This window comes from Oncorhynchus gorbuscha, linkage group LG05 (genome assembly GCF_021184085.1).
Source record: "Oncorhynchus gorbuscha isolate QuinsamMale2020 ecotype Even-year linkage group LG05, OgorEven_v1.0, whole genome shotgun sequence".
NCBI lineage: Eukaryota > Metazoa > Chordata > Actinopteri > Salmoniformes > Salmonidae > Oncorhynchus > Oncorhynchus gorbuscha.
Genome location: NC_060177.1, coordinates 53,819,294 through 53,832,027, shown reverse-complemented (window position 1 = coordinate 53,832,027; position 12,734 = coordinate 53,819,294).

Here is a 12,734-nt window from a genome sequence, read left to right as displayed (position 1 = left end):
TTCCTATGTTAAATGTAGACGTTCTGCATTTTTTTGTGTAGTTCTCTACTCCATCTCTTGTATTTGTATAAAATCAAAATAAAACATTTGTCAAAATATTTGGAGTCTCCTGACAGACAAGTGAACATTATCTTTATTTTTGGATGGGTTGATTTCTATTAGTGTGTTTGTCAGTAGAGTACGACTGTCCCATGTGTGTTTTCTTTCTGTCGGTATTAGTTACTCACACACACACACACACCACCACTCACACACACACCTTACCACCACTCACACACACACCATACCACCACTCACACACACCCCTTACCACCACTCACACACACACCTTACCACCACTCACACACACACCTTACCACCACTCACACACACACCATACCACCACTCACACACACCCCTTACCACCACTCACACACACCTCTTACCACCACTCACACACACCCCTTACCACCACTCCGTGCAACATGCAGAATGTACGCCTTTGTTTTTTTTTAAGGAACATTTTATTTTATGATTTAAAAAAATAAATGTAGAAAATTGTCATTTGTCATGTTTTTAATTTTAATGAAATGTATCGGGTGACATGGGGATTATACACAAGTATTTTTATTATTCATCACATTTCCTGGCTGTACACTTTTGTAGTACTTGTTTTTTTTTAGTCTTGGCGATATAGTCATGCCATAAAGCCTGCTTTATTAGCCATGCTGAACAGTCCTTATTTTTGGCATGGGACATGATAATATGGTTACAAGCAATGTCTGGTGTATGCGTCTCCTAGGGGGTTAGGCTTTTCTTCTAGAATCCTTTAAAAAAAAATGTTTTTAAATAAAGATTGAAACGTCTGCAGATGCTTGGCTAAGTTTTATGGAGATCCTGCTTAGTAATGTTCTTGATGTCGCCAATGTCCCTCTGACATTCCTGTGGCCCCATAGGTCAAAGAAATACTTCAGCCTGGCCCATGCCCTGCTGTAGAGAAAATGGCTGTCTTTTTATTTTATTTAAGTAGGTAAATAGGTTAAGAACAAATTCTTATTTACAATGACGGCCTACCAAAAGACAGAAGGCCTCCTGCAGGGACAGGGCTGGGATAAAAAGAATATGCATATATATATATATATATATGTGACAAAACGCACATCACGACGAAAGACAACACAATAGTACATCAAGATAGACCTAAGACAACAACATAGCAAGGCAGCAACACAGCATGCTAGCAACACAAAACATGGTACAAACATTATTGGGCACAGACAACATCACAAATGGCAAGAAGGTAGAGACAACAATACATCACGCAATGCAGCCACAACTGTCAGTAAGAGTGTCCAGGATTGAGTCTTTCAATGAAGAGACTGAGATAAAACTCCAGTTTGAGTGTTTGTTGCAGCTCGTTCCAGTCGCTAGCTGCAGCGAACTGAAAAGAGGAGCAACCCAGGGATGTGTGCTTTGGGGACCTTTAACAGAATGTGACTGGCAGAACGGGTGTTGTATGTGGAGGATGAGGGCTGCAGTAGATCTCTCAGATAGGGGGGAGTGAGGCCTAAGAGGGTTTTATAAATAAGCATCAACCAGTGGGTCTTGCAACAGGAATACAGAGATGACCAGTTTACAGAGGAGTATAGAGTGCAGTGATGTGTCCTATAAGGAGCATTGGTGGCAAATCTGATGGCCAAATGGTTAAGAACATCTAGCCGCTCAAGAGCACCCTTACCTGCTGATCTATAAATTATGTCTCTGTGATCTAGCATGGGTAGGATGGTCATCTGAATCAGGATTGTTTGGGCAGCTGGGGTGAAAGAGGAGCGATTACGATAGAGGAAACCAATTCTAGATTTAACTTTAGCCTGCAGCTTTGATATGTGCTGAAAGGACAGTGTAACATCTAGCCATACTCCCAAGTACTTTTATGAGGTGACTACCTCAAGCTCTAAACCCTCAGAGGTAGTAATAACACCTGTGGGAAGAGGGGCATTCTTCTTACCAAACCACATGACCTTTGTTTTGGAGGTGTTTAGAACAAGGTTAAGGGTTGAGAAAGCTTGTTGTAGAGCATTTAACACAACATCCAGGGAGGGGCCAGCTGAGTATAAGACTATAATCTGCATATAAATGGATGAGAGAGCTTCCTACTGCCTGAGCTATGTTGTTGATGTAAATTTAGAAGAGCGTGGGGCCTAGGATTGAGCCTTGGGGCACTTTATACACTGCACTCTGAGGTAGTTAGCAAACCAGGCCAAAGACCCCTCAGAGACACCAATACTCCTTAACCAGCCCCCAATAATGAAATGGTCCGCTGTATCAAAAGCTTTGGTAAGTCAATGAACTTTTTTAAACATTTTATTTCACCTTTATTTAGCCAGGTAGGCAAGTTCTCATTTACAATTGCAACCTGGCCAAGATAAAGCAAAGCAGTTCGACACATACAACAACACAGAGTTACACATGGAGTAAAACAAACATACAGTCAATAATACAGTAGAAAAATAAGTCTATATACGATGTGAGCAAATGAGGTGAGATAAGGGCCATGGTGGCGAAGTAAATACAATATAGCAATTGCTTAGAATCAAGGGCAATGGTGACATCATTAAAGTTGCAGTGACAGATCCATAACCTGAGCGGAAACCAGATTGCATACCAGAGAGAATACTATAGACATCAAGAAAGCCAGTCAGTTGATTATTGACACATTTTTCCAACACTTTTGATAAACAGGGCAAAATATAAATATCGGCCTATAACGGTTAGGACCAGCTTGATCTCCCCCTTTTAAATTAAGGATGAACCGTGGCTGCCTTCCAAGCAATGGGAACCTCCCCAGAAAGGAGAGACGGGTTAAAGAGGTCAGAGATAGTCTTGGCGATGATGGGGACAGCAAACTTTAAAAAGAAAGGATCTAAATCCTCATCTGGGTCAAGTTTCAGGAGCTCCTTTAGCACCTTGGACTCAGTGACTGCCTGCAGGGAGAAACTTTGTAGCGGGTCAGGGGGAAAAAGAGGGAGAAGCTTTGTGGCTAGTCGCATTAAAAGGGGTGAGAGATGAGGAAATGTTGGACGGGCAAGGATGCATGGCTGAGTCAAATAGGAATCCTGACTTAATGAAGTGTTGATTAAAGAGCTCAGCCATGTGCTTCTTGTCAGTAACAACCACATCATCACCATTAAGGGACATGGGCAACTGTGAGGAGGAGGGTTTATTCTCCAGGTCTTTAACTGTTTTCCAGAACTTCTTGGGGTTAGACCCACAGAGAGAAAACTGCTCCTTAAAGTAACTAACTTTGGCCTTCTGGATGGCCTGAGTGCACTCATTTCTCATTTGCCTGAACGAGAGCCAGCATGAGTATGCGGGTGCTGAACCTTTCACCAAATTCAATTCTTGAGGTGGAGTAACTCTGCAAGATCACGGTTGAAAATTATGAAATGTAAGTTTATGCCACTGGTTATGTGTAGTACACAACCTAGTGTGTGTGTATATATATATATATATATATATATATGTATACATGTATACATACACACAAAGCAATTGAGTAGATGTCCTGGAACAAAATTCTCATGATCACCATACTCATCTAGTGTTTTGACAGACTTTCAACTTTATGTTCATGCTAATTTCACTGTTTCGGAGTCATGGCCAAGCAACAAAGGGTTCAATGTCCAAACAATGTTCCTCTCTGCTGTATAACGGATCTAGGGTGCAATATGGCATGGGAATCCAAACGTAATAGCTCCATTTAGCTTGTTACACTTACTGATAAGATAACCGAGTGATTCATTTTGGATGAGTAGCAACAACCTGAAACGGCATATCCTTTGATACTGAAAAGTCAGTTTCAAAACCCAGAGATGCAACATTGAGAGACTTCCTGGAACGCATGTGAAACATTTGTCTGACACGTGTTTTTCGACCCGAAGCACGCAGCCAAGACAACGCAGGGGTGGCTTCGGGACAAGTCTCTGAATGTCCTTGAGTGGCCCAGGCTGAGCCCGGACTTGAATCCGATCGAGAGACCTGAAAATAGCAGTGCAGCAACGCTCCCCATCCAACCTGACAGAGCTTGAGAGCATCTGCAGAGAAGAATGGGAGAAACTCCCCAAATACAGTTGTGCAGAGCTTCTAGCGTCATACCCAAAAGACTTAATACCATCAATACTGTTGAAACTATTTCTTTGAATTGTTTCAATAAATGTGAATATTTGTTGCTACTTTTTAAGTAAATACCTGCAGTCAACTTGAGCAATACGTTGGAAGATGAAGCAGATCACATTCATTTCACCTGTCACATTATTTTACATTATGAAGCTTACCGTACTTCCCCAGAACAGGTGAGCCAGTCACATGTTTGTTTGTAAATAAAGTGAGAAAGCAGGAGCAGATGAGTCCTACTGAAAGTCAACCATTTTTTGTGATCAGGGACGTGCAACTATAGTTTTACTTCAAGAAAATACATTAGTGCAACACATTTGGCAGAAAATAGCTTCATCAGATGACAACAGAACTACAATGTTACTTGGCTGGCAGCCACACAAGCAAAGGAGCTTACAATGTAAAAGCACTGTATTTTTTATTCCTGTTTACCATAGAATCAGCTACTAATGGTTTGCATCAAGTTGCATTTTAATCTGGCATTTTAGCAGAAAAGTAGGCTACATCGAGAAAAGTCCAGGAGAAAAGTAGCTACACATCAGTCAGAGCGTTGTCTGCTGATTGAATGCCCATTTGTGAATTCTCATCTGAGTGGAGAAACCGCAACTGAAGCACAAAATTAGTCTGATGCCAAACATTTTTGATCTGCCTTTACAAAAACGCAGCAAGATATTTGTTAAGCATTTTATTATTTTATACTGTGTGAAAACGCATCCTTCTGCATTACCGCGACCCCTAAGTTTAAACTTGCTACTTATCTAAGTAAGTGTCTGAATTAACAAGGCGACGGGGACAGCATATTGTGTTAGCTTTCTGATGTGTTTGAGAAGTCAAAGCGTTTTGGATGAGAGTTATCTGTACAGCTGCCACTATTATCTTGATTTCCTTGCTTTTTTTCTCCTCTCCCTTCTCTGGCATTCTGCTCCTCCACCCCTCTTCTCTGAGCAGAGTGGGCAGGCCCATTGCCCTAGCGACTCCAGACTCAACACAGACACAGTGTGTACACATGCTGCGCCAGTACTGTTCCTCCTTCAGACAAGCATGTGTCAAGACATTTTCACAGTCTCTCGTTCACATTCACTTGTGATATGTCCAAACTCACCAAAAATGACATTCGGTAGCTCCTACCTGTACTGCTAGATTGCCGTCTTTGCGATTTGTATATTTTTGTTTGCACCCATTATCATAATTAGCTAATAACCTCCATAAGAATTCGCTATTACTTGTGTTAAATTTGTTAGCATGCCGGTAATACCGTAAATCCGGGATGAGAGAATGACAGTATTCTACACCCTATTCTACACAAAATACCCCATAATGACAAACTTAAAACATGTTTTTAGAAATGTTTGCAAATGTATTTAAAATAAAATACAGAAATATCTAATTTACTTAAGTATTCACACCCCTGAGTCAATACTTTTTAGAAGCACCTTTGATGGCGATTACAGCTTTGAGTCGTCACGGGTATGTCTGTATCAGCTTTGCCATCTGGATATGGGGATTTACACACAATCTTCCTTGCAGATTTTCTCAAGCTCTGTTAGTTAGATGGGGAGTGGCGGTCAACAACAATCTTCAAGTCTTTCCACAGATTTTCAATGGAATTCAAGTCTGTTCTTTGGCTGGGCCACTCTAGGATTTTCACATTATAGTTCTGAAGCCATTCCTGCATTAATTTGGCTGTAAGCTTGGGGTCATTGTCCTGTTGGAACATAAATCTTCACCCCAGTCTAAGGTCGTTTGCACTCTGAAACAGGTTCTCATCAAGGATTTGCCTGTATTTGTCTCTGTTCATTGTTCCCTCTATCCGTTCCAGTCTCCCAGTCCATGCCACTGAAAAGCATCTCCATAGCATGATGCTGCAATCACCATGCTTTACAGTAGGGATGATGTTAAATGGGTGATGAGCTGTATCTGGTTTCTCCAGACATAGTGCTTTGCATTCAGGCCAAAGAGATACATTTTTGTTTCATCAGATCACAGAATCTACGAATCTCTTGCCTTATGCTCTCAGAGTCATTTATGTGCCCTTTTGCAAACTCTAGGCATGCTGTCATGTGCCTTTTTCTCAGGAGTGGCTTCTGTCTGGTCCTTCTCCCATAAAGCCCAAATTGGTTAAGTGCTGTAGAGCCTGTTGTCCTTCTGGCAGGTTATCCCATCTCAGCCAAGGAACTCTGTAGTTCTGTTAGAGTGGTCAATGGGTTCTTGTCACCTCCCTGACCAAGGTCCCTCTCCAGTTACTGATTTTGGTCGGACGGCCAGCTCCAGGCAGAGTCTGGGAAGTTCTATAATTTTTCAATTTCCCAATGATGGAGACCACTTTGCCCTTGGAAACTTTCAACACAATTGTTTAATACCCTTCATCAGATATCTAGTTGAAATCGGAGGTTTACATACACCTTAGCCAAATCCATTTAAACTTAGTTTTTCACAATTCCTGACATGTAATCCTAGTAAAAAAATCCCTGTCTAAGGTCAGTTAGGATCACCACTTTATTTTAATAATATGAAATATCAAAATAATGGTAGAGCGAATGATTTATTTCAGCTTTTATTTCTTTCATCACATTCCCAGAAGTTTACATACACTCAATTAGTATTTGGTAGCATTGCCATTAAATTGTTTAACTTGGGTCAAACGTTTCAGGAAGCCTTCCACAATCTTCCCACATTCATTTGGCTGAATTTTGGCCCATTCCTCCTGACAGAGCTGGTGTAACTGAGTCAGGTTTGTAGGCCTCCTTGTCTGTACACGCCTTTTCAGTTCTGCCCACACATTTTCTATAGGATTGAGGTCAGGACTTTGTGATGGCCACTCCATTACCTTGACTTTGTTTTCCTTGAGCCATTTTGTCACAACTTTGGAAGTATGCTTGGGCTCATTGTCCATTTTGAAGATGTCTTGAGATGTTGTTTTAATATATCCACATAATTGTCCTTCGTCATGATGCCATCTATTTTGTGAAGTGCACCAGTCCCTCCTGCAGCAAAACACCCCCACAACATGATGTTGCCACCCCCGTGCTTCACGGTTGGGATGGTGTCCTTCAGCTTGCAAGCCTCCCCCTTTTTCCTCCATACATAACAATGGTCATTATGGTCAAACAGTTCTATTTCTGTTTCGTCAGACCAGAGGACATTTCTCCAAAAAGTACAATCTTTGTCCCCATGTGCAGTTGCAAATCATAGTCTGGCTTTTTGATGGCGGTTTTGGAGCAGTGGCTTCTTCCTTGCTGAGCGGCCTTATGTTATGTCGATATAGGACTCGTTTTACTGTGGAAATAGATACTTTTGTACCTGTTTTCTCCAGCATCTTCACAAGGTCCTTTGCTGTTGTTCTGGGATTGATTTGCACTTTTCGCACCAAAGTACGTTAATCTCTAGGAGACAGAACACGTCTCCTTCCTGAGCCATGACATAATTTTATGAAATTTCCTAAGCTGTTTAGAGGCACAGTCAACTTAGTGTATGTAAACTTCTGACCCACTGGATTTGTGATACAGTGAATTATAAGTGAAATAATCTGTTTGTCAACAATTATTGGGAAAATGACTTGTGTCATGCAAAAAGTAGATGTCCTAACCATACTTGCCAAAACTATAGTTTTGTGGAGTGGTTGAAAAACAAGTTTTATTGACTTCAATCGTATGTAAACTTACGACTTCAACTGTATGCTTCATCACAATAATAGCGAAGACATCAATACTATGAAATAACACATATGGAATCATGTAGTAACCAAAAAAGTGTTAAACAAATCCAAATATTTTAACAAATCCAAATATTTTATACTTGACATTCTTCAAATATAAAATATTAGGTGTGTTCAAAAGTTAGGTGTGTACACATTTTTGACTGGTATGCATGTAAATAAAAAAAATGCTACAATTTCTTTAAACGTCTTTTCACGGTCATTATGGGTTATTGTGTTTAGATGCGTGAGAAAAAAACGTGGAATAGGTCAAGGGGTATGAATAATACATTCTGAAGGCTGTAAATTGTCCTTGAACCTTTGAACCTTTGAATGTCTATAAATGTCAATAAAACTGTACTTGACAACAACTTCATTTGATAACTCATATATGTACCGTAATAGTATTATAGCTGCCCATCACAGAGCAGCATCCCTCAGGACACGTGTTGGAACACCTGTTGTCACTGTATCTTAGTTGTCACTATTAGACTAAGCATAGATGATTTGATGATGTTGAAATATTGAAGTTGAAATGGTGTTGGAATAGTGGAGGCAGCTCCTGTTTTCATTGCGACTTGTGGTTCTAAATCTATAGTTGTTTAGCAGTCCGAAAATCTCTGAAACATTAACTTGCTTGACTGTGCGGTCATGTAACTATTTGAACTAGATGTTCATCTCCGGATTTGTGATTAAACAAATCATTTATTCTAGCATTGTGTCTTCTTATTTTCTCATCCTTAGGCCTATACATCACTGTGACAAGGGATGTGTCACATGTGCTCCCTCTCCGGCCTCTAGGTCACCAGGCTGCTCGTTTAGGGCGCACACCTGTCACCAGCATTAGGCGCATAATGACACACCTGGACTCCATCACCTCCTTGATTACCTGGCCTTTATATGTCACTCCCTTTGGTTTCTTCCCCAGTCGCCATTGTTCCTGTATCTGTTCTTGTCATGTCGGTACGCTGTTTGTGTTTCTTGTTTTGTTCATTTATTAATTAAATGTATTCACTCCCTGAACTTGCTTCCCGACTGTCAGCGTACATTGTTACTATATGAACTAACAGGTTATAGAGAAAACAATGCAATTATCACAACATAGGTTGTAATATGGCTTTTTTCCCCTTGCTGGGCATCCTCAGTGACCTTTACCCACACACCGCTACTGCACACAACACAAACTCTCCAACATAATGTATGTGTGGAGAGTGGCTATTTGAAGCACAAATTGGCCTCAAATGCAGTTGGAGTAATGTGGGAATGGTGCACTGTGGAAGCAGGGGTTAAGCCGCTTTTCAACTACACACAATACAGTATACTATGCTATACATACATTACCTTATTGATTATACAGTGGCATATAGACATCCTACATTTGGTTAAACACCCACACTACTGGATATCCATCTTTTAGAGCTGAAAGACTATAGAGCTTAGCCATGTTACACAATGATTTAGATCAACAAGTCATTGTTTTAGTCAAAGTATGATATATTTGGGCTTGAAGTACCAATTCTGAACTGCCCACTTCTCGCAAATCCGTGTGAATGCGGTGTCTTTTCCTAAGACATGACATACAAATTATTTTCAGCCTAACTTTTGTTTCAGGCATAACCTCAGGAAGTAGGGATGCAGCACACCCTGAAAAATCATAATTTAAAAAACAAGTCAAACATGTTTTGCCAAACATTCTAAGCACCCCCAACCCCAAACTGCTTTCCTACGGCTATGGTTTCAGGGCTGGGTTTTATTTGAATGTTACCATCTGTAGTGGAATTTTACTGTGTCTCTTTCTGCTTAGTGTCTCACACTTATCGTACATGTTTGACCTGTTGCATACTTAGAAATGCGCCTACAATATAGACAGATAGGGTGCCTGAGGTTTGCTCTCAAAAGGTCGGCCCGGTAGGATTGGAACATTGGCTGAACACCCAGACTGCTAGATAAGGTTTGGTTGCCAGGTGTTCTTCTCCTGGGCAGCCATTCTCTGTGAGCAAACGCTTTGCTGAGAAAGGATGCACTTTTTTGAAAAAGTGATAGTATAAATATCCTGAGGGGGAAATACCTCCTCAGAGCTTCTGACTAACTTGTAGTGTGAAGTGCTGTTTGTAATCGCTTCACTGGCGTGAATTAACATAAATTAATTTCAACTTGACTATGGGATCCTTAGTGGTAATTTCCTCAACACACCCACCAACATGGCATTGTTAATTATTCAGAAACAGCTGCAAAGTTATTCCACTTCATGACTGAGATGAGCCAAACAGCCTTGTGTCCATCTGCCTGAGCCATGGAAAAAAAATCTAATAAGTGTGTTTTTGCACATCCACTTGTTTTGTTTCCCAGAAAATTATCATAATCCATTGGATAATTTGTCAATTTTCACTTATTTTCAAGCTAGTCTGTAGAAAAATTATATAAATCTGACCATCTTAAAAATGGCATAATTGTGTGATATGATAGCATTGACCACTAAAGTGTTGCTTCACTACACGTTCCACTTTGATTGGTGTAACATTAGTTAGAAACCAGATAATGAAAAGGCACCTGCAAAATAAAATTTGAGGAATTTGTAGTTAGTTACATGTCATTTGCGGCATGCATGATAAAGATAAAAGTCCTTGTAGCCTATCATTTCACTTCCCCTGTGAGAACCATAAGCATGGGCTAACTTGGCCTACCTATCGAAGGTTGCACCGTGTCCAAGACAATGTAGAAAAACTCATATCAGCCATCTTTCAATTGTTATCCATATTACCGGAGCGTCAAACTTATTCCTTCTAACTATTTCTGTGGTGGATTCGCAGCCGCAATTTATGGAAGATGCCAAAACTTTGGAGATAACAATAGATGGCAAGGTCAAAGACAGGTCAGTGATTTCCATCTGTTGTGAAGTTTTCCCTAAATTAATGCTTATGACAAATCCAGCTCCACAAACAGCCAGAGAGTCAGCTGGCTAATCTTTTAAATATGGTGTAGTTAAAAAAAACCAAGCAACAGATAAGATTAGCTAGCTAGATAAGGTTAGCATGCTAGCTAGATAAGGTTAGCATGCTAGCTAGATAAGGTTAGCATGCTAGCTAGATAAGGTTAGCATGCTAGCTAGATAAGGTTAGCATGCTAGCCAGCTACACTTACAGCTGTCAGTGCCCTATTTGTTGATGTTTATCAACTTCACATGGACATTCCCACACTCAATTTGTGAATTTGTATAAGTAGCCTTCGTCAATTGGAGGCAGGAACCTGTTCAATCTTATGCTTACAACTCGTGCTAAGTTGAGATATTATATTGAATTAAATCAACCAGACTCAGAGGTCAACTTCAACATGTCTTTACTCCATCACGGTCCGTGTAACCCCTCACATTCCTTCACCGACGTGGTGACATCATATCTCAGTAAGTCACATCAGTACACAACAGAACCCAAACGTGTATGCTCCCCACAAAGGCAACTTCAGATTCTTGTGGCTGATTTTCTGGTTCTCATGGAGGCTAGGGGAGAGGAGGCTACTCTGCTGACTACTGTACAACAGGCCCTAGTCCACCTGGGGACACTTCACTACTCAGACACCCTGACAGAGACATTAAGAAACTGTAAGTATTTTTCCCCTGTTATGTGTGCATGTACCTTCTTTCTTCTCTCAGGTGAGTTGCTCAGCTCAGGCGACAGTAGAAATGTGGAGATGTGTGTCTGCTCTATCTGGTGTGTGGGAGGATCAAGGTGCACCTGTGGAGTCTGGTTGAAGAGCGAGATGGCCAAAGCTACAATATCAACTCTTTATCTCTGACACAGGCCCACACAGAGAAACTGACTATTTTTGTGATTAAAAAACAGCAGAAAATCTAAATGTAGTTGTTTTCCTATTTTTTAAAAAGTGTGAAGAAAATGGGGAAAATAGAACAAATGGGGGAAATCCGAATAATGGAAAAACAGAAGAGAAAACGAAATTTTGAAGAGAAAAAACTTGAAGTAGATAAAAAACAAATACCGAATATATAAGGCCCTACTAACGTTTTTTGCTGTGCATGACTGCACTTTAGAATGTGTGTCATCTTGCAGCACAGCATTTTGGGCAAGGTTGAGGTCAGGTCCAATATTGACTATGCACCCAAGAGGAAAAGAGGTTGGCCATCCTACATTGGGCCATCCATTTAGAGTAATATAATATATATATACAATTTAGCAGACACTTTCAACCAAAGTGACTTACAGTCATGCGCGAATACATTTTTACGTTTGGTAGATCCTGGGAATACCAAGATGCATGACAGGGTTATAAATGCTTTGTGAAGCCTCAATTTAATATGATTTATAAGGCCTTTATTAAGAGGTGCATATGTCACCCTTTACAAAGCACAGGTTTATGTCTTATTTCAGTTGAAGTCATTCAGTTGTACAACTGACTAGGTATCCCCCTTTTCCCTTTCCTTTTCTATTTGACATAGTGGTTTTTTTCACATTTGACATTGGTGGTTATGGCACACAGTTATGCCACATTTATTAACCTTTTATAAAGCATGACATGCGGTTGTAGATGATTTGTAACAAATGTAGTGTTTATGAAGGCTTTATAAGCTGCACTTAATTTAAAGCAGGACACAGTTTTGACTTAAATCACAAGACCTGAAAATGATTGTCTAACATAGACTGAGCTCCCGAGTGGCGCAGTGGTCTAAAGCACTGCATCTCAGTGCAAGAGGCGTCATTACAGTCCCTGGTTTGATTACAGGCTGTATCACATCCGGCTGTGATTGGGAGTCCCAGAGGGCGGCACACAATTGGCCCAGCGTCGTCTGGATTTGGCCGGGGTAGGCCGCCAAATAATTTGTTGTTAACTGGCTTGCCTAGTTAAATAAAGGTAAAATTTATTTTGCAAAGTCCGG